General features: G+C 40.7%; 1 long non-coding RNA gene across 1 annotated transcript; it reads left to right on the top strand.

The window, feature by feature from the left end:
- The first annotated feature begins 16,335 nt into the window (after positions 1 to 16,335).
- On the top strand, positions 16,336 to 20,123 carry LOC140178179 (uncharacterized). Its single transcript, XR_011870432.1, has 3 exons — positions 16,336 to 17,066; positions 17,138 to 17,380; positions 19,920 to 20,123. It is a non-coding gene; the product is annotated as an uncharacterized lncRNA (long non-coding RNA).
- The last annotated feature ends 258 nt before the right edge of the window (positions 20,124 to 20,381 follow it).

Genomic DNA, 20,381 nt, shown 5'->3' on the forward strand with positions numbered 1-20,381 from the left:
TTTCGGATCAATTTTTCTTACCAACTATTTTAATCATGTAAGAGTCATTTCATGGCAAACTATAATTGACTAAACCCTAATCTCTTAGTGATTTAGTCTCCTCTAACCTTCATCAACCGCTAATCTCTTGGTCACTTGATTCTGATTAGAGGGTAAAATTCAAATCTAGTTTATGGTCACAAAAATCCTAATAACCCAAACTAAACGGATTATATGTTACGTATCCATATTAGTTCAAGTAATTAGAAATTTAGGAAGAATTTACTTTCAAGCTGTGTTCAGGTGAGAGACCTCTCCCAAGGGTCACAAGAACACATCTAGAATAAGGGTCATATTCTCGTTCCATCCAGATTCATAAAATTAAGAACGAAAGTAATCCTTGAAAATGAATTAGTACATTAATTAAAATAAAAAAGTAATAATCTTAATCCATAAAAATAAACAGATCTCCTAACCTTAACCAAGAAGGTTTAGTGGCTCATGACTTACAGAGAAAATAAGGGTTCCGAAAAGTGCAGAAGAGAGAAGATCCCCCTTCGAGAGAAGTTGGCCATTGGGGAAGAAAGAAGTCCCCTATTTATAGTAAAAAACCTCTAAGACTAAATCTAGAAATCAAATTTGAACTAAATCAAAACAAATTCAAATCTAATAGTTCAAATTCAAACTAAATCAAAACAAAATCAAATCTAATCAAATCAAATATTTTCTTAATGATTCTTTGACTAACTAATGATCCTCCTTGTAATTTAAGCTTGGTGTCATCAAATCTTCGTTAATTATGAAGGTTTCTCGGGTCCGGGGCTGTTGTAGGCATTCGGCGCCACTTTGGTGGCGTTCAGCGCCAGAACTAGCAGTGACTTGGGCACTGGTTTTGTCTTCCGGGTGCTAAACATCAGGCTCGGCATTTAGCGCCCTTTATGGCAGTGATTCTAGAAGAAAAGTATAAACTATTATTAATTGTTAGAAAGCTTTGGAAGTTGGCTTTCCAACGCCATTGGAACCACGTCAATGGAACCTCTATAGCTCAAGTTATGCTCATTGGAGTGCAAGGAGGTCATGGTTCACAACATCTACTTTCTTCCTCTTGTTTTGCATAAAACTCTGCCAAATTCACCCAAATTTTACCTGAAATAATAAAAATACCAAAACAACTCAAAGTAGCATCCAAAGAGGATTTTTGCACTAAAATATAATAAAACTTAAGAGTAAAGTATCGTTTTTGTTCCTAACATTTGGGGTAAGTCCCAAAGTTGTTCCTAACGTTTCAATCGTCCTATTTAAGTCCCTAACATTTCAAAATTGACTCAATGTTGTCCTGCCATTAGGGATCCGTTAACATAATTGACAGCGGGACAAAATTGAGACGATTTTGAAACGTTAGGGACTTAAATAGGACGAAAACGTTAGGAAAAAAATGATACATAAAAATAAATTTTAATTTAATTTTATCTTTTAATAATATTAATTTTTTACTGTACATAATATTCGATTATTTTTTAATTACATCTAAATAAATTACACTTAATCGCATTACTTTCATTTTAAATAAATTTATTTTTTTATAATTTTCAAGAATTTTTATACATTAGAGACAAAAGGTATAATTTATATTTTATTGTATATATATTATTTTTTTCTTTTCTGCAAGTTTATATACTAGTCATTCTACAAACATTTCATGATAACTAAAAATCTTTAAGAGTAAAATTATAAAAAAAATAAATTTATTTAAAATAAAAATAATATGATTAAATGTAATTTACTTAGATGTGATTTAAAAATAATTGAATACTGTTCATACCCTGGGTCGAGCTATCCGACATGGGATGATTCGAGATAAAGCGACCAACCTCTTCAGGTCAGACTATCCGACCTCTTCTCAAAGAGCTCGGCCAAATCGACAGGAGAGCCCAGTTAAGGGTCCAAATAGAGGAGCACGACCCGAATCCTAAGGCGGCCTAAGCCTATAGAGATGAAGGCGGTTCCATTGAAGATACGCTGACCTCAACTCAAAGATAAAGATAAGATAAGATAACTAACTTATCTTATCCAAAAGGTCACATCTCACCATTATAAATACACTGGAGCATCCAGGTATAACTCATACTCTGATTCTACATAACACCTGTTTAATACCCATGCTAACTTAAGCATCGGAGTCTCTTGTAGGTACCCCCCACCCTTCGGTGACAGAGGATCAGCAGTACGTCTAAGTCCAAACAAGTCAGACGCACCAGCACCGGTCACCATTCACCAACCGGACACATCGGTTCCGACCAGCACAGAAGATCTCGTCCGAGATCGACCTACAGCTTCAGGTAACCCTCGGAACATTGGCGCCGTTGCCAGGGACCTGGAAGTCATCCCATCACCATGGCAGACAACCATGACAACGACCACGACTCAGATCTAGAGAATAGAACACCGCACAAAAATGCGGACACCCCACCAAAAGACACTCTAGAATCCAATGGAGACAAAAATTCAGCTAAACCGGGAGCAATAGAAGCCCTTCAAAATCGCTTGAAGCAACTTGAAGAAAAAACCCAACGACAACAAGAAATAGGAAAAGATCTACAAAAAGAAGTACGGCGACGTCGAGAATTGGAAGACAAGTTACAGCAATTAGAAGCCGATCTCAAATTAAAAGCCCCTTGGGTCACTCCTGAGGAAAGCTCACGCAAAGAACAGGATCCGTTCACCAGGGAAATCATGAAAACCAAAATTCCAAAAGACTTCAAACTCCCGGATATGATTTTGTACGACGGCACCACTGATCCCAACCATCATCTCAGCAATTTCAGAAGCAGAATGTACCTTACCGACGCCTCAGATGCCATTCGCTGCAAAGCCTTTCCAACAACCCTCACGAAGACGGCGATCAGATGGTTCGACAGCTTACCTCCCAAATCCATCTCAAACTTCGACGATCTAGCCGGAAAATTCCTCGCCAGATTCTCCATCCAGAAAGATAAAGCTAAACACGCCCCCAGTCTACTAGGGATCAAGCAAGGAGATTGGGAGAGCCTCCGCAACTACATGGAAAGATTCAACAAAACATGCATGGACATACAAAACTTACCCACAGAGGCCGCCATCATGGGACTTATCAACGGCCTACGAGAGGGACCTTTCAGCCAGTTTATATCAAAAAAGTACCCGACCTCCTTAGACAAAGTGCAGGAACGGGCAAAAAAATACATCAACATGGAAGAAAACGCTCGGTTAGGAGAGACCTCAAAATCGGGGGCCTCCTACCGTGACAAAGACAAGGAATCTAAACGAAAAGAAGACCGACAAGGGGAGAAAATTAAAAAATACCATAATTATACTCCCCTCAGAGCATCCCTAGTCGAAATATACAAAGAGGTCTGCCATACAGAAAAAATTCCCCCAGCACGGCCCCTCAAAGGAAAAAGGGGAGGAGGAAATCGGAAGGAATATTGTGAATATCATCGGGTCAGAGGACACGCCACTAACGAATGCTTCGACTTAAAAAATATCATAGAAAAATTGGTAAGGGAAGGAAAATTAGATCGATTTCTAGCCACCCGAGATGATGATCAAAGAAAAAGACGAAGGGATGAAGATACCGAGCGAACAGAACGATCACCTCGGACACCAGAAAGACATGTCCACATGATACATGGCGGATTCGCAGCAGGAGGGATCTCCAAATCTTCCCGCAAAAGGTATCTCAAAGAAGTATATCATGTCAAAGGAGAGGAGGAAGCACTCAACATCCCAGCGATAACATTCACTACGGAGGACGCGTCCGGCATCATCACAGGACACGACGATCCCATGGTCATCACCATCATATTGGCAAACGCCAACCTACACCGCACCTTAATAGACCAAGGGAGTTCTGCCGACATCTTATTCAAGACAGCCTTTGACAAACTCGGCTTAGAAGAAAAAGAACTTAAGGCATATCCAAACAGTCTGTTCGGGTTAGGAGACACCCCGGTTCGACCACTAGGATATATATCACTACATACAACCTTCGGAAAAGGAGACCAATCCAAGACCCTCAAAATAGACTACATCGTAGTCGAGGTAAGTTTAGCTTACAATGCTCTCATAGGTTGGACAACACTCAACCAACTCGGCGCAATAGTCTCGACCCCACACCTATGTATGAAGTTCCCAACTCCAAAAGGGATAGCCACGATAAAAGCTAACCAAAAGATGGCACGTCGCTGTTATAACGAAAGCCTAAACCTCAGAGGTAAAGGGGAAGAGTTCCACGCAATCGAGTTGGGCGGAGTTCAACGACGAGAAGATCTTCGCCCCCAACCAGAGGGCGAGATAGAAAAAATTCAGATCGGGGACACCTCGGAAAAAACAACTAATATCGGCACAATCCTCAAAGGAGATTTAAAAGAATTGCTAATACAATTCTTACGAGATAATGTCGACCTCTTTGCATGGAAAGCCGCGGATATGCCAGGCATAGAACCTAAGCTAATGTGCCACAAGTTGGCGGTCTACCCAGGATCTCGACCAGTACAGCAGAGACGAAGAAAGCTTGGGCCAGAGCGATCCCAAGCTGTGGAAGAGCAAGTACAGGCACTACTGGAAGCCGGATTTATAAGAGAAGTTAAATACCCGCTATGGCTAGCCAACGTCGTCTTGGTAAAAAAATCGAATGGGAAGTGGCGAATGTGCACCGATTACACCGATCTCAACAAAGCTTGTCCAAAAGATCCATACCCACTCCCAAGTATTGACGCCCTGGTAGATGCTTCCTCTGGATATAAATATCTCTCGTTTATGGATGCATATTCAGGATACAACCAAATTCTCATGTATCCACCAGATCAAGAAAAAACCTCGTTTTTAACACCAAAGGCGAACTACTGTTACATCGTGATGCCCTTCGGTCTCAAGAACGCAGGAGCTACCTATCAAAGACTAATGAATAAAGTTTTTTCGGATCACATCAGAAAGATCATGGAGGTCTATGTGGACGACATGCTCATAAAAACACAAAGCAAAGAGACACTATTGTCCGACCTGGCTCAAGTATTCGACACCATAAGGAAGCATGACATGCGACTCAATCCCGCGAAATGCACCTTTGCAGTAGAAGCAGGAAAATTCTTAGGCTTCATGCTCACTCAAAGAGGAATTGAAGCAAATCCAGACAAATGTCAGGCCATACTCAACATGAAGAGCCCAACCTGTGTTAAAGAAGTACAACAACTCAACGGGAGACTGGCCGCCCTATCCCGATTATTGGCAGGAGCCGTGATAAGATCTCTTCCCTTCTATGCTACTTTAAGAAAGGGAAAACAATTCGAATGGACAATAGAGTGCGAGCAAGACTTCCAAGACCTCAAGAAGTTCTTAGGATAGCCACCTATCCTATCCCGACCGCGAGTTGGAGAACCACTCATATTATACCTCGCAGTGGGAAGCAAGGCAGTAGCATCAGCACTAGTCAGAGAAGATGAAAATGGACAACAACCCGTCTACTTCATTAGCAAGGTACTACAGGGATCCGAGCTGAACTACCAGAAAATAGAAAAATTTGCCTATACTCTTATCCTAACATCTCGACGACTCCGCCCGTACTTCCAGGCTCACACCATTAAGATTCGAACTAACCAGCCCATAAAAGGAATATTACAGAAAACAGATCTAGCAGGCAGAATTCTACAATGGGCAGTCGAGTTGTCAGAGTTTGACCTCTGATGAGCGGATATTTTATACGCTTTTTGGGGTTAATTTCATATAGTTTTGAGTATGTTCTAGTTAGTTTTTAGTTTATTTCCATTAGTTTTTAGGAAAAATTCATATTTCTGGACTTTACTATGAGTTGTGTGTTTTTCTGTAATTTTCGGTATTTTTCTGGCTGAAATTGAAGGAGCTGAGCAAAAATCTGATTCAGGCTGAAAAAGAACTGCTGATGCTGTTGGATTCTGACCTCCCTGCACTCAAAGTGGATTTTCTGGAGCTACAGAACTCGAAATGGCATGCTTCCAATTGCGTTGGAAAGTAGACATCCAAGGCTTTCCAGAAATATATAATAGTCCATACTTTGCATAAGGATAGATGACATAAACTGGCGTTCAACGCTAGTTCTCTGCCCAATTCTAGCGTCCAGCGCCAGAAAAGGATCAAAAGCTGGAGTTGAACGCCCAAACTGGCACAAAAACTGGCGTTCAACTCCACAAATGGCCTCTGCATGTGAATTGCTTAAATCTCAGCCCCAGCACACACCAAGTGGGCCCCAGAAGTGGATCTCTGCATCATCCATCATAGTTTACTCATTTTTTGTAAACCTAGGCTACTAGTTTAGTATTTAAACAACTTTTAGAGACTTATTTTGCATCTCATAACATTTTTAGATCTGAACTTTGTACTCTTTGACGGCATGAGTCTCTAAATCCCATTGTTGGGGGTGAGGAGCTATGCTGTGTCTCGATGAATTAATGCAAGTATTTCTGTTTTCCATTCAAACACGCTTGTTCCTACCTAAGATGTTCATTCGCGCTTAAATGTGATGAAGGTGATGATCCGTGACACTCATCACCTTCCTCAACCTATGAACGTGTGCCTGACAATCACCTCCGTTCTATATCCGATTGAATGAGTATCTCTTAGATTCCTTAATCAGAATCTTCGTGGTATAAGCTAGAACTGATGGCGGCATTCTTGAGAATCCGGAAAGTCTAAACCTTGTCTGTGGTATTCCGAGTAGGATTCAATGATCGAATGACTATGACGAGCTTCAAACTCGCGAGTGCTGGGCGTTAGTGACAGACGCAAAAGGATGAAGAATTCTATTCCAGTATGATCGAGAACCGACAGATGATTAGCCGTGCTGTGACAGAGCATGTGAGCATATTCTTCACTGAGAGGATGGGATGTAGCCATTGACGACGGTGATCCCCTACATATAGCTTGCCATGGGAGGACGTGCATGCGTGAATCAGAAGACAGAGGAAAGCAGAGATTCAGAAGACAAAGCATCTCCAAAACTCCAACATATTCTCCATTACTGCATAACAAGTAACCTTTAATTTATGCTCTCTTGGTTATTCGCAATTCAACTGATAAACATAACTGACTTCCTGACTAAGATTTACAAGATAACCATATATTGCTTCAAACCAACAATCTCCGTGGGATTCGACCCTTACTCACGTAAGGTATTACTTGGACGACCCAGTGCACTTGCTGGTAAGTGGTACGAGTTGTGAAAAGTGTGATTCACAATTCGTGCACCAAGTTTTTGGCGCCGTTGCCGGGGATTGTTCGTGTTTGGACAACTGACGGTTTATTTTGTTGCTTAGATTAGGAAAAATTTCTCCTTTTTTTTGGTTTAGAGTCTCTTATTATTGTCGTGTTAACATTTTAGAATCCTTATTTTCTTTTTAAAATCTTTTCCGAAAAATAATTTTTCTACTAAATTCTGTACCAAACTTTAAGTTTGGTGTTTTCTTGTTGATTTTTCTTAAAATTTTCGAAAATTTATTTTGGTTTTCTAAAAATTTTAAGTTTGGTGTTCATCCTTCATGTTCTTGTGTTCTTGTGAGTCTTCAAAGTGTTCTTGAGTTTTTCTTGTGTCTTGATCTTAAAATTTTTAAGTTTGGTGTTCCTTGGTGTTTTCCCTCCAAAATTTTCGAAAATAAGGAGCATTAGATCTAAAAATTTTAAATCTTGTGCTATCTTATTGTTTTTCTCTTTCCTCTTAAAAATCAAAAATATCTTTTCTCTCTATTTTAAAAACAATTTTTCGAAATATATTTCTAAAAATTCAGATTTTTATTTAAATTTTTTTTTTTCAAAATCATCATATCATTTTCAAAACTTCCTAACCACTTTCTCTCTCCTCAGTTTTTCGAAAATCTTCACTCAATTTTTATTTATTTTAATTTATTTCATTTTCGAAATAAATATATAAATAAATAAATAAAAATATTTTTTTCTCTATTTTACATCATCTCCCTTTCTCCATCATGGACCTAAGCGGAAATGAACAGTCCAGGAGGACTCTAGGGGTCATATTCTAACCCCTCTACTGCTTCATATGGGAGTAGTATCTGCATACCCTCCATTGGAGTCAGTAGCTTTGAGTTGAATCCTCAGCTCATTATCATGGTGCAGCAAAGTTGCCAGTATTCCGGTCTTCCACAGGAAGAACCTACAGAGTTTCTGGCACAGTTTCTACAGATTGCTGACACAGTACATGATAAAGAAATAGATCAGGATGTCTACAGACTATTACTGTTTCCATTTGCTGTAAAAGATCAAGCTAAGAGGTGGTTGAATAACCAACCTAAGGCCAGCATAAAGACATGGAAACAGCTGACAGAAAAATTCCTGAATCAGTACTTTCCCCCAAAACGGATGACACAGCTAAGGCTGGACATCCAAGGCTTTAAACAAGGAGATAATGAATCTCTTTATGATGCCTGGGAAAGATACAGAGAGATGCTACGAAAATGCCCCTCTGAAATGTTTTCAGAGTGGGTTCAGTTAGACATCTTCTATTATGGGCTTGCAGAAGGAGCTCAGATGTCTCTTGATTACTCAGCTGGTGGATCTATCCACATGAGAAAGACAATTGAAGAGGCTCAAGAGCTCATTGACACAGTTGCCAGGAATCAGCATCTGTACCTAAGCAATGACTCTTCCATGAAAGAAGAGGTTAAGGCAGCAACTGCTGAACTCAGTCCTGTAAAACAAGCTGCTGAATTTAATCAGCAATTGGACTTTCTAACAAAGTAGCTAGCCGAATTTAAAGACAGGTTACAAGAGACAAGGATGGCTAATATACATATGGACGAACAGTTTAAGCAAACAAAGCAGCACCTGTCAAGGCAAATAGCAGAAGAATGCCAAGCAGTTCAACTAAGAAGTGGGAAAACATTAAATACCCCACCTCAAGGCAGCAAAAAGTTAAGAAATGAGCAAACCACCCAAAATTCACCTGAGGACAGTAAGAGCCCAGGGAAAAATAATTCTAGCACTAAAACGCCAGAAAATTGGTGGAAGGCTGGCGCTGAACGCCCAGACCATGCCCAAAACTGGCATTCAACGCCAGAAATAAGGCAAAAATGGCGTTCAACGCCAGAAATGGGCAAGGATCTGGCGTTGAACGCCCAAAATGGGCACAGTTCTGGCGTTCAGACGCCAGGAGCAGACAAGGAGCTGGCGTCCAGTTTCACTCCAGCTTCTAACTCTGGCACTCAATCGCCAGTGAGGGATCAGACACACACAAATGCTGATAACAACCCCTCTAAAAAGGCTTCTTCAACCACTTCTGTAGGCAATAAACCTGCAGCGACTAAGGTTGAAGAATATAAAGCCAAGATACCTTATCCTCAAAAACTCCGGAAAGAGGAGCAGGATAAGCAATTTGCTCGCTTCGCAGATTATCTCAGGACTCTTGAAATAAAGATTCCATTTGCAGAAGCACTTGAGCAAATACCTTCTTATGCCAAGTTCATGAAAGAGATCTTGAGTCATAAGAAGGATTGGAGAGAAACAGAAAGAGTTCTCCTCACTGAAGAATGCAGTGCAGTCATTCTGAAAAGCTTTCCTGAAAAGCTTAAAGACCCTGGGAGTTTTCTGATACCATGCATATTAGAAGGTAATTGCACCAAGACAGCTTTATGCGATCTTGGGGCAAGCATCAACCTAATACCTGCATTCACTATCAGAAAGCTTGGCTTAACTGAAGAAGTTAAACCAACCCGGATATGTCTCCAACTTGCTGATGGTTCTACTAAATACCCATCAGGCGTGATTGAAGACATGATTGTCAGAGTTGGGCCATTCGCCTTTCCCACTGACTTTGTTGTGCTGGAAATGGAGGAGCACAAGAGTGCTACTCTCATTCTAGGAAGACCCTTCCTAGCAACTGGACGATCCCTCATTGACGTCCAACAGGGGGAAATAACCCTGAGAGTCAATGATGATGAGTTTAAGTTGAACACTGTCAAAGCCATGCAGCATCCAGACACATCAACAGACTCCATGAAAGTTGATCCTATTGACTCATTGGTAGAAGAGATCAACATGGCTGAGAGTCTCGAATCAGAGTTGGAAAACATCTTTAAAGATGTTCAGCCTGATTCGGAGGATTTAGAGGACATGAAGGAGCCTCTGAAATTTCTTCTGAAAGAGGAAAAACCTTCTAAACCCGAGCTCAAGCCATTACCACTATCCTTGAAATATGCATTTCTAGGAGAAGGTGACACTTTTCCAGTGATTATAAGCTCTGCTTTAAATTCACAGGAAGAGGAAGCACTTATTCAAGTGCTAAGGACACACAAGACAGCTCTTGGGTGGTCCATAGGTGACCTTAAGGGCATAAGCCCAGCTAGATGCATGCACAAAATCTTATTGGAGGATAATGCTAAACCAGTGGTTCAACCACAAAGGCGGCTAAATCCAGCCATGAAAGAAGTGGTGCAGAAAGAGGTCACCAAATTACTAGAGGCTGGGATTATTTATCCTATTTCTGATAGCCCCTGGGTGAGCCCTGTCCAAGTCGTCCCAAAAAAAGGAGGCATGACAGTGATTCATAATGAAAAAAATGAACTGGTTCCTATAAGAACAGTTACAGGGTGGCGCATGTGTATTGACTACAGAAGGCTCAATACAGCCACCAGAAAGGATCATTTTCCTTTACCATTCATAGACCAGATGCTAGAAAGACTAGCAGGTCATGATTATTACTGCTTTTTGGACGGCTACTCAGGCTATAACCAGATTGCAGTAGATCCTCAGGATCAAGAGAAAACGGCATTCACATGTCCATCTGGAGTGTTTGCTTATAGAAGGATGCCATTTGGACTATGCAATGCGCCTGCAACCTTCCAGAGATGCATGCTCTCTATTTTCTCTGATATGGTGGAAAAATTTCTGGAAGTCTTCATGGATGACTTCTCAGTATATGGAGACTCATTCAGCTCCTGTCTTGATCACCTGAAACTTGTTCTGAAAAGATGCCAAGAGACCAACCTAATCTTAAACTGGGAAAAGTGTCACTTCATGGTGACTGAAGGAATTGTCCTTGGGCATAAAATCTCAAACAATGGAATAGAGGTGGATCAAGCAAAAATAGAGGTAATTGAAAAATTACCACCACCTGCCAATGTTAAGGCAATCAGAAGCTTTCTAGGGCATGCAGGATTCTATAGGAGGTTTATAAAGGATTTTTCAAAAATCGCAAAACCTCTAAGCGATCTGCTAGCTGCTGACACGCCATTTGTGTTTGACACAGAGTGCCTGCAGGCGTTTGAAACGCTGAAAGCTAAGCTGGTCACAGCACCAGTCATTTCTGCACCAGACTGGACGTTACCATTTGAGCTAATGTGTGATGCCAGTGATCATGCCATTGGTGCAGTATTGGGATAGAGGCATGACAAGCTTCTGTATGTCATTTATTACGCCAGTCGCGTTCTAAATGATGCCCAGAAAAATTACACAACCACAGAAAAAGAATTACTTGCAGTGGTTTACGCCATTGACAAGTTCAGATCATACTTAGTAGGATCAAAAGTGATTGTGTATACTGACCATGCTGCTTTTAAATATCTACTCACAAAGCAGGATTCAAAACCCAGGCTCATCAGATGGGTATTGCTTCTGCAAGAGTTTGATATAGAAATAAGAGACAGAAAAGGGATAGAGAACCAAGTGGCTGATCATCTGTCCCGGATAGAGCCAGTGGAAGGGACGTCCCTCCCCTTTCTTGAGATCTCTGAGACGTTTCCTGATGAGCATTTATTTGCCATTCAGGAAGCACCATGGTTTGCCGATATTGCAAACTATAAAGCTGCAAGGTTCATACCCAAGGAGTACAACAGGATACAAAAGAAGAAATTAATTACTGATGCAAAGTATTACTTGTGGGATGAACCTTATCTCTTTAAGAGATTTGCAGACGGAATAATTCGTAGGTGCGTGCCTAGAGAAGAAGCACAGAGGATCCTGTGGCATTGCCATGGATCTCAATATGGAGGCCATTTCGGAGGTGAGCGAACAGCCACCAAGGTCCTCCAATGTGGCTTCTATTGGCCCACATTCTATAAAGATTCCTGAGAGTTTGTACGTAACTGTGACAGTTGCCAAAGAGCTGGCAATCTGCCTCATGGTTACGCCATGCCTCAACAAGGAATCTTGGAGATTGAGTTGTTTGACGTATGGGGAATTGACTTCATGGGACCTTTCCCACCATCATACTCAAACACTTATATTCTGGTGGCAGTTGATTATGTATCAAAATGGGTTGAGGCCATTGCCACACCCACCAATGATACTAAGACAGTGCTGAAATTCCTCCAGAAACATATCTTTAGCAGATTTGGTGTCCCTAGAGTACTAATCAGTGATGGGGGCACTCACTTCTGCAATAAACAGCTTTACTCTGCCATGGTTCGGTATGGAATTCACCACAAGGTGGCCACTCTATATCATCCACAAACCAATGGGCAAGCTAAAGTCTCTAATAGAGAATTAAAGAGAATCCTGGAACGGACAGTAAATACCCGTAGAAAGGATTGGGCACGGAGCTTGGATGATGCTCTGTGGGCTTACAGGACAGCATTCAAGACCCCTATAGGGACCTCTCCATACCAACTCGTGTATGGTAAGGCATGTCACCTGCCCGTGGAACTGGAACATAAGGCCTACTGGGCAACCAGATTCCTAAACTTTGATGCCAAACTAGCAGGAGAAAAACGATTGCTCCAGCTAAATGAGCTAGAGGAATTCAGATTCACAGCTTTCGAAAATGCCAAGCTTTATAAAGAAAAATAAAAAAAGTGGCATGACAGAAAGCTGTCATCTAGAATCTTTGAACCAGGACAGAAGGTTCTGTTGTTTAACTCTAGACTCAGGCTATTCCCCGGGAAACTGAAATCCCGGTGGAGGGGACCATACGTGATTACAAGTGTATCACCATATGGTTATGTAGAGCTTCAAGATATTGATTCTGATAAGAAGTTCATTGTCAATGGACAGAGAATCAAGCATTATCTTGAAGGCAACATTGAGCAAGAATGCTCAAGGCTGAAGCTAGATTAAAAGCTTAGCAAGGTCCAACTAAAGACAATAAAGAAGCGCTTGCTGGGAGGCAACCCAGCCATGGGGCAACAATCCTCTAAGCATTTTGCCCTATTTTTTATTTTTATTTTTATTTGTTTATATAAAGTTCACTGACACTAAGGTGAGGAATCATTTACAGAAGACATCGGCACACAAAACAGAGAAAAAGAGCTCACTGGCAAGAAAACGCCAGTAATGGTAGCAATCTGGGCGTTCAACGCTAGAAATGGGCACCCACTGGGCGTTGAACGCCAGTGATGGCAGCAGCTGGGCGTTGAACGCCCAGGAGAGCAGCATTTGGGTGCTGAACGCCCAAAACAGGCAGTGTTTGGGCGTTCAAACGCCAGGAAGGCAGGGAGGAGCAAAACTCATTTTTTCCACACGTTTTTCCATTCTAATTTCAAATTTTATGGTTCAATGCATGATTTTACATAAACATGTCAAGAACCCTGATTTCTAAATTCCATAATTTCTAAAAACCCTACCACTAAAAATATCAAATGTATTTTAATCCATAAGCACCAGGCATCTTTGCAAATTCAATCCAACTCTTTTCAAAATTTTAAAAAAAAAAATCCATCTTTTTCAACTCATCAATATCTTTTTCAAAACCTCCACTTCATCTTTTTTAAAAATTAAATCTATCTTTCTCAAAAATCTTTCATATCCTCTCAATTTTAAACTATATCTTCTCTTATCATATCTTCTATCTTATCTTTTCCAAATAAATCTTTTTATCATATCTTTATCTTTTTTTTTTCGAAAACCCACCCTCCCCCCCTTATAAATTTGAGTTCGGCCTCCCTCCTCTCCCATCAACAATAGTAGCTAGCTCTCCTTCTATCCTTCTCCTTTCTTTTCTTTTGCTTGAGGACAAGCAAACCTCTAAGTTTGGTGTGTTTATCCGCGATCACTAAGATTATGGCTCCTAAAGGAAAACAACCCACTCCAAGAGGCAAGAAAGAGAGCGTTCCAAAACCACTTTGGAATCAAGGGAAGTTCTTATCTAAAGAACATTCAGACCATTATCTTAAAATAATGGGTCTGAGATCAGTGATTCCGGAAGTTAGATTCGATCTGAAAGAAGATGAATATCCGGAGATCCAGGAGCAAATTCGAATCAGGAACTGGGAAGTCCTAGCTAATCCTAAAACGAAAGTGGGAAGGAACATGGTCCAGGAGTTCTATGCTAATATGTGGCAAACTGACAAGCAGAAACTATCTGGAACTGCCTTCTATGACTATCGGACCGTGGTCAGAGGAAAGATTGTTCATACCCACCCTGACAGGATCAGGGAGATCTTAAAGCTACCTCAGCTAAAGGATGATCCAGACTCCTTCAACAGGAGGATGATGAGAGCAGACATGGGCCTGGATAAGATTCTAGAGGACATATGTATCCCTGGAGCCAGGTGGACCACCAACACAAAGGGTGTCCTAAATCAACTCAAGAGAGAGGATCTCAAACCAGTCGCCAGAGGATGGCTAGACTTCATTGGGTATTCTCTGTTGCCTACTAGCAACCGTTCTGAAGTCACAGTTAAAAGAGCAGTGATGATCCATTGCATCATGATGGGAAAGGAAGTGGAGGTTCATCAGTTGATTTCAGCTGAACTCTACAAAATTGCTAACAAAAATTCTAAAGAGGCCAGGTTGGCTTATCCAAGCGTGATTTCTCTGCTCTGCAAGGACGCTGGAGTAAGGATGGGAATAACTGAGTATATCTCAATTGAGAAGCCAATCACCAAAGCATCAATGGAAAAACAACAAGCACAGGATGATCCCATCAAGAAGAGAGCACAAGAATTCCTCCCAAAGATCCCTCAATCTGAATACTGGGAGTATCTTGAGACGTCTGTTACCAAGATACGGGAAGCTATGGAGCAAATAATAAAAGAACAGAAGGAACACAGTCAAATGCTGACCTATATGTTTAAAGAACAAGAGGAGCAAGGGCGTGACTTAAGGGAATTGAAGCGCCAAAAGTCTTCTCTTGCAGGACCGAGCACCCCAAGGATCAGAGGAACCCCCGTTCCCCCAGAATAAAGGTTGTTAATTTTTAATTTCTGCCTTAACTCTGCGACAGTGTCTTTATAGAAGTTTACCTTAGGAGTCATATAGTAGTAATTAGTATCTATTTTGATTTTATCTCCAATTAAGCTATAGTTTATTTTTCTCATCATCAGCAAACATGAATAAAGTAGTAGATCTTTTGAATAAGAGGCAATAAAATTTCGAGTTTTAATAAGAGAAATTCTAATTAGTTAAATGTGGTGGCAATGCTTTCTGTCTTCTGAATGAATGCTTGAACAGTGCATATGTCTTCTGAATTTGTTGTTTAAGATTGTTAAATATGTTGGCTCTTGAAAGAATGATGAACATGAGACATGTTATTGATAATCTAAAAAATCATAAAAATGATTCTTGAAGCAAGAAAAAGCAGCAAAGAACAAAGCTTGCAGAAAAAAAAAATATATATATATATAGAAAGAAAAAGAAAAAGCAAGCAAAAAAAGCCAAAAGCTCTTAAAACCAAAAGGCAAGGGCAAATAAAAGGGATCCCAAGGCTTTGAGCATCAGTGGATAGGAGGGCCTAAAGGAATAAAATCCTGGTCTAAGCGGCTAAACCAAGCTGTCCCTAACCATGTGCTTGTGGCGTGAAGGTGTCAAGTGAAAACTTGAGACTGAGCGGTTAAAGTCAAGGTCCAAGGCAAAAAGAAGAGTGTGCTTAAGAACTCTGTGTAAGACCCAGGACTTTGAAAAGTCTTATTATGATCAAGTCTCAAAATTATATAGTTATTTATAGCCTTAATTTCAGAAATTATTTTATTAAAGATAATTAAGGCAGATTGTGATTTATTGAATTTGAGACAAGTTATGATTTATTATCCAATTTGATAATTATTGGATTATTTTCTATAATTATATTATAAAGTTGGTAGTTGTGAAATAATAAGGATTTTATATGATTTGGACTAGATAAGTAATATTTTAAATATTAATACTGCTACTTTGGAAAAATAAAGGGGTTTAATTATATTATTTCTAATTATCTTGATTTGGGCATTTTATGAAAAATAATTTATGAAATTGATGAGCAAATTGTATTTCCTATATACAATTAGTGTTGGACTTAATTTGGGTTTCAATTACTATATTATTCCCAATTTTATGTGAAATTACCACAATGCCCTTAACCCTAATTTTATTCAAAAACCCTAACCCTAAAACTTTAACCCGGTTACCCGGTTTCCCCATCAGCAGCAGATCTCCCCTTCTCTCCATTTTGATGCGCAGCCCTATCCCACACACACTCACGGTTCCCTGAACCAGGGGATGAGAAAGAACGAAAATGGAAAGGAAGGGGGAAAGGGGAACGAGGTCGCTGCCCAATCCGCGCCGCCGTTGCCCTCACCGTGCCGCGCGGTGCTCCCGCCACAGTCCGACGCGTCTTGCCTGCGCCATCACTCGCGCCCATCGCCGTCGCAGGAGGAGCTAGCATCGCTGTCGAACGGTGCTGAGCCACCGGAGCCGTCGCCTCGCCGTCGTTCCTTGCCCTTGTTGCCGCACGAACAGAGGAGAGCGAGGGACCTAGAGAGAAGGGGCGAGGAACGAAGCCATCGCTAGGGCCCTGGTCGCCGCTGTCAGAGGCATGGAGGAAGGGAGAGCAGTCGCACATCCAGCTGCGTCGCCACCATGCCTTGCCTCGCCGCCGTTGACCTCTCTGCAGTCCACTTCCGTCGGAGCTCATGCCATCACCGACTGAGCACCACAAAGAACAGAGGGCGTGCGCGATGAGTGAGAGGGGATGGAGGCTGGGTTTTTGTCGCTGTACTACTCCATTTCTACCCCTACCGTGCCCTGTTGAAGCTGTCGGAGCCTCTGCCATCATCGGGGTGACTGTTCAGTTGATGCCGCTGCCCAGGTCGCTGCGGTACGGGCTGCCGTTAACGGAGCTGCCCTGTTCAGTGGTTTCGGCGAGTTTTGACACTGAGGTAAGGGTTTTAATTGAGATTTCCATTCTTTTGAATTCCGGGAAGATTGTTGATACTGCGTGGTTGTACAGCTGCTATTATCAAAAATTCGGGCCGCCGCCATCGCTCGGAATTTAACGGAGCCGCTGCCGGGTTGATATGGAGCTACGACCGTTCTGTTTTGTTAATTCAGAGCTAGAATCCGGTTTGCTTGTGCCAGTTGGGGCTGTTTCTACTTTTGAGAGAGCGGGCAGAGCTGAGATTTTGATTGTTGATTTCGGAGTGAGGCAGAAAGGACTCTGTGACGCGTTTGGATTATGGAATTGCGTTTTGAGGTAGGGGCGCTTTCCAAAAACTATAGTTTATTATTGGAATTATTACATATGGGTACTGACGTGAGATATTGTGTATTTGGTGATTGTATCTGCCTTATGTATTATTTGATTGACTCGAATGACTATGGATGTTGGTTTGGCTGAATTGTTGTGCGGCTTTGTGAAATGTAATGTCTGAAGTTGATTCTTTAAAGATTTGAAATGAGTTTAATCCGTTGAGGATTGGTTTGAATTGAGTCAATTATTTGGAAGATGTGAAAGATAGAACACTTTTGAATTCAGCCTGGTTTACTTTAATTGACTTGGTTTCGGACAAATGATTTATTGCTGAATCGATTCTTTAAAGCTTTGGAAATGAGTTAAATCGATTGATATTGAGTTGATTTTGAAATAGTATCCTTGAGATACGCCACTGAGGCGATTATTGGATTTAGCTTGCTTTTGAATTGATTTCTGGTTTTGAGCTGTTGAAAAGGAATGAGAAACAGTTTAGTTGGGACCCGAACCGGGTGGCAAAAGTCCAAGTTTTAGGGGAGGTGCTGCCGAAATTTCTATAGAACCCGAGTCCTTATTTGAAATGTTAATTGAGGAATTTTGAGTTTAATGCCTTTCCTATCTATTTTGAGGATTGTGAAATTATGGCTTCTTTATTACCTTTACTTAGAACAATTAAGAAAGCAATGAAGTTATGCTTTGAAAGAATTATTGAAAAGAGAATCATAATTTATCCTTATTTTCCAAGAAGAACAGTATGTCTTTGGGTACAAGTCATTTGAAAGAGAATTTTGCTTTGAGGCTGTTTTAAAAGGTAAAACGGGTTTATGTTTTTCTCTATTAAACACAAAGATTGTCCCTTGGGAGAGTTTTCGTGATTTTAAAAGGAATTGGATTTCGATTGATGAGCCTCATTATTTTGACGTTTTAAATAAGATTCAAAGTATCTTTTGAACTCTAGTTTAACACAACAAAAATGATTCTCTTATCAGTTTGAAACGCTTCAGATTTAATTATGGAATTGAAGCCGGTTTTGTTTAAGTAAAGGAAATGGTTTTGAAAGAAGTAAAGGTTACGTGACTCGGTTTGGCTTAGATCCTATTTTCTTACTCAAATCAGAAAGCCAATGTTTTAATGATTTTAAATGATTTTGGCGAAATGAGATATGTTATTCTCCCCTAAAGACTTGGGACTCTGCCGAAAAACTGTTGTTATAAAATCCCATCGTTGGATGGATGATTTTGAATACTGTGAAACAAATCCTTAACTTGCCATGGTTTTGGAAGTTTTGGAAAGAGAATGCCAAGAGTGGCTTTGTTTTAAAAAGGGGAACTCACTTTGAGTAAATTCGGCTTATGAGCCTGAGATGATTTGAGAAATGAGATTTCTAAAGCCATGGCTGAAAAGAGTTGAAACTCGATTTCAAAGTGAAATGAATTGAGAAAATGATTTATGGCTTAAATGCCGACTTTATGAATTTAATGATGTTGAATGGTGGAAGTGCTGTTTTGTTGTGAGCCGGAATGGCTGTGTATGATTATACATATTGGTTGGTTCTGGATTGAACCGTGAGCCGGAATGGCTGTGTATGATATGAATATTGGCTGGTTCTGGACTGAACCATGAGCCGGATGGCTGAGATGGATGTTGATCCATGGATGAGATTGAATGCATGTTTATGCTGAATCATTGATAAATGTGAATGTTGCACTTCCACTATCTGAGATACGAGTTTCCCTGGGTAGTAGCAGTGGCTAGCCACCACGTGCTCCGGGTCGAGACTTGATACTCTGTTGACCCTATGTCGTAAGTGTGGCCGGGCACTGTGAAAGGCTCGGATGAGCTCGCCCCCGTAAATATTCACCAGTGAGGGTGATGGATATGGATCATGATTATGATCAAGTTTATGATGAGTACAACTCGAGTTGGGGATGCACGACAGAGGGACAGTCCAATGGTTAGCTACCAGGACTTGTCGGGTTGGCTCTATAACCGACAGATGATATCATCAGCCACTAGGGACAGGCATGCATCATATGCATTTGTGTGACATTGGTTGGGTGTGCATATTATACTTGGTTTGCCTATGTGATTAATTGCTAACTGTTCTACTTGTAATAACTGTTTGTTTGTGCTTGAACTTCCTATCTGTGTTTGCATCTGGGACTCTGTTGGATTTATGGTGACTGGTTGTTGGTTGGATTATTTGGGCCTAGGGCCGTGGTTGGAAAGAGATGAACTGATGGTTGATTTCGGTTTTGTGTTTCTGGTTTGGAATAAAATTATGAAAGGCTATTTTGGTTCCGCATAGATAAACTGTTTTGAAAGGCTTTTGAGTTTTGAGAATTGAATGGTTCCTCTTTCAGTAAAGATTTTTGACTTTGCTTTTATTGAAAACCGTGTTTTTGAAAAGAGGCATAAGAAGGTTATTAATCACTGGTACGGTTTATCTTCATGTATCCTATTACAGTAATTCCCAAAAACCCTCTACTGAGAACCCTTTCGAGGATGATGTTCTCACCCCCCTACATTTTTCCCCTTTCAGGATATGGGCGCAGAAGTTACGAAGAGTTCTTTTAGTTGTGGTTGAAATGCTCTGTATTGCTTTAGACTATTATTTGTACCCTCGCCTTTATCTTGATATAATCTGTAAGAGGGATAGGAATTGTATTGGTTAATGCTTGTAAAGTTATTTATATGTATTTATGTATATATATATGGATGTACTCTTTATGAGTTTTTGCAAGTTGTATGGTATTTATAGATGTACGTTATCGAACGAAAGTATTTTTGGGAGCGGTATCACGGTTTAAAGTTTTAAACAGGCTCATATTTTAGTATTAAATAGTATAAGTGTCGTCGTAATGTCCGAGCTATCAGAGTCGCGCAGCCGGAAGTGTGAGCTCTGGTAGTTAGGGTGTTACATTATGGTATCAGAGCAGTTCTTCCTGTAGAGCCTGAGGAATGGACTGACTATGCTTCAGTTGCATACTCTGAGCGTTTGTCA

This window comes from Arachis hypogaea, chromosome 13 (assembly GCF_003086295.3).
Source record: "Arachis hypogaea cultivar Tifrunner chromosome 13, arahy.Tifrunner.gnm2.J5K5, whole genome shotgun sequence".
Lineage (NCBI taxonomy): Eukaryota > Viridiplantae > Streptophyta > Magnoliopsida > Fabales > Fabaceae > Arachis > Arachis hypogaea.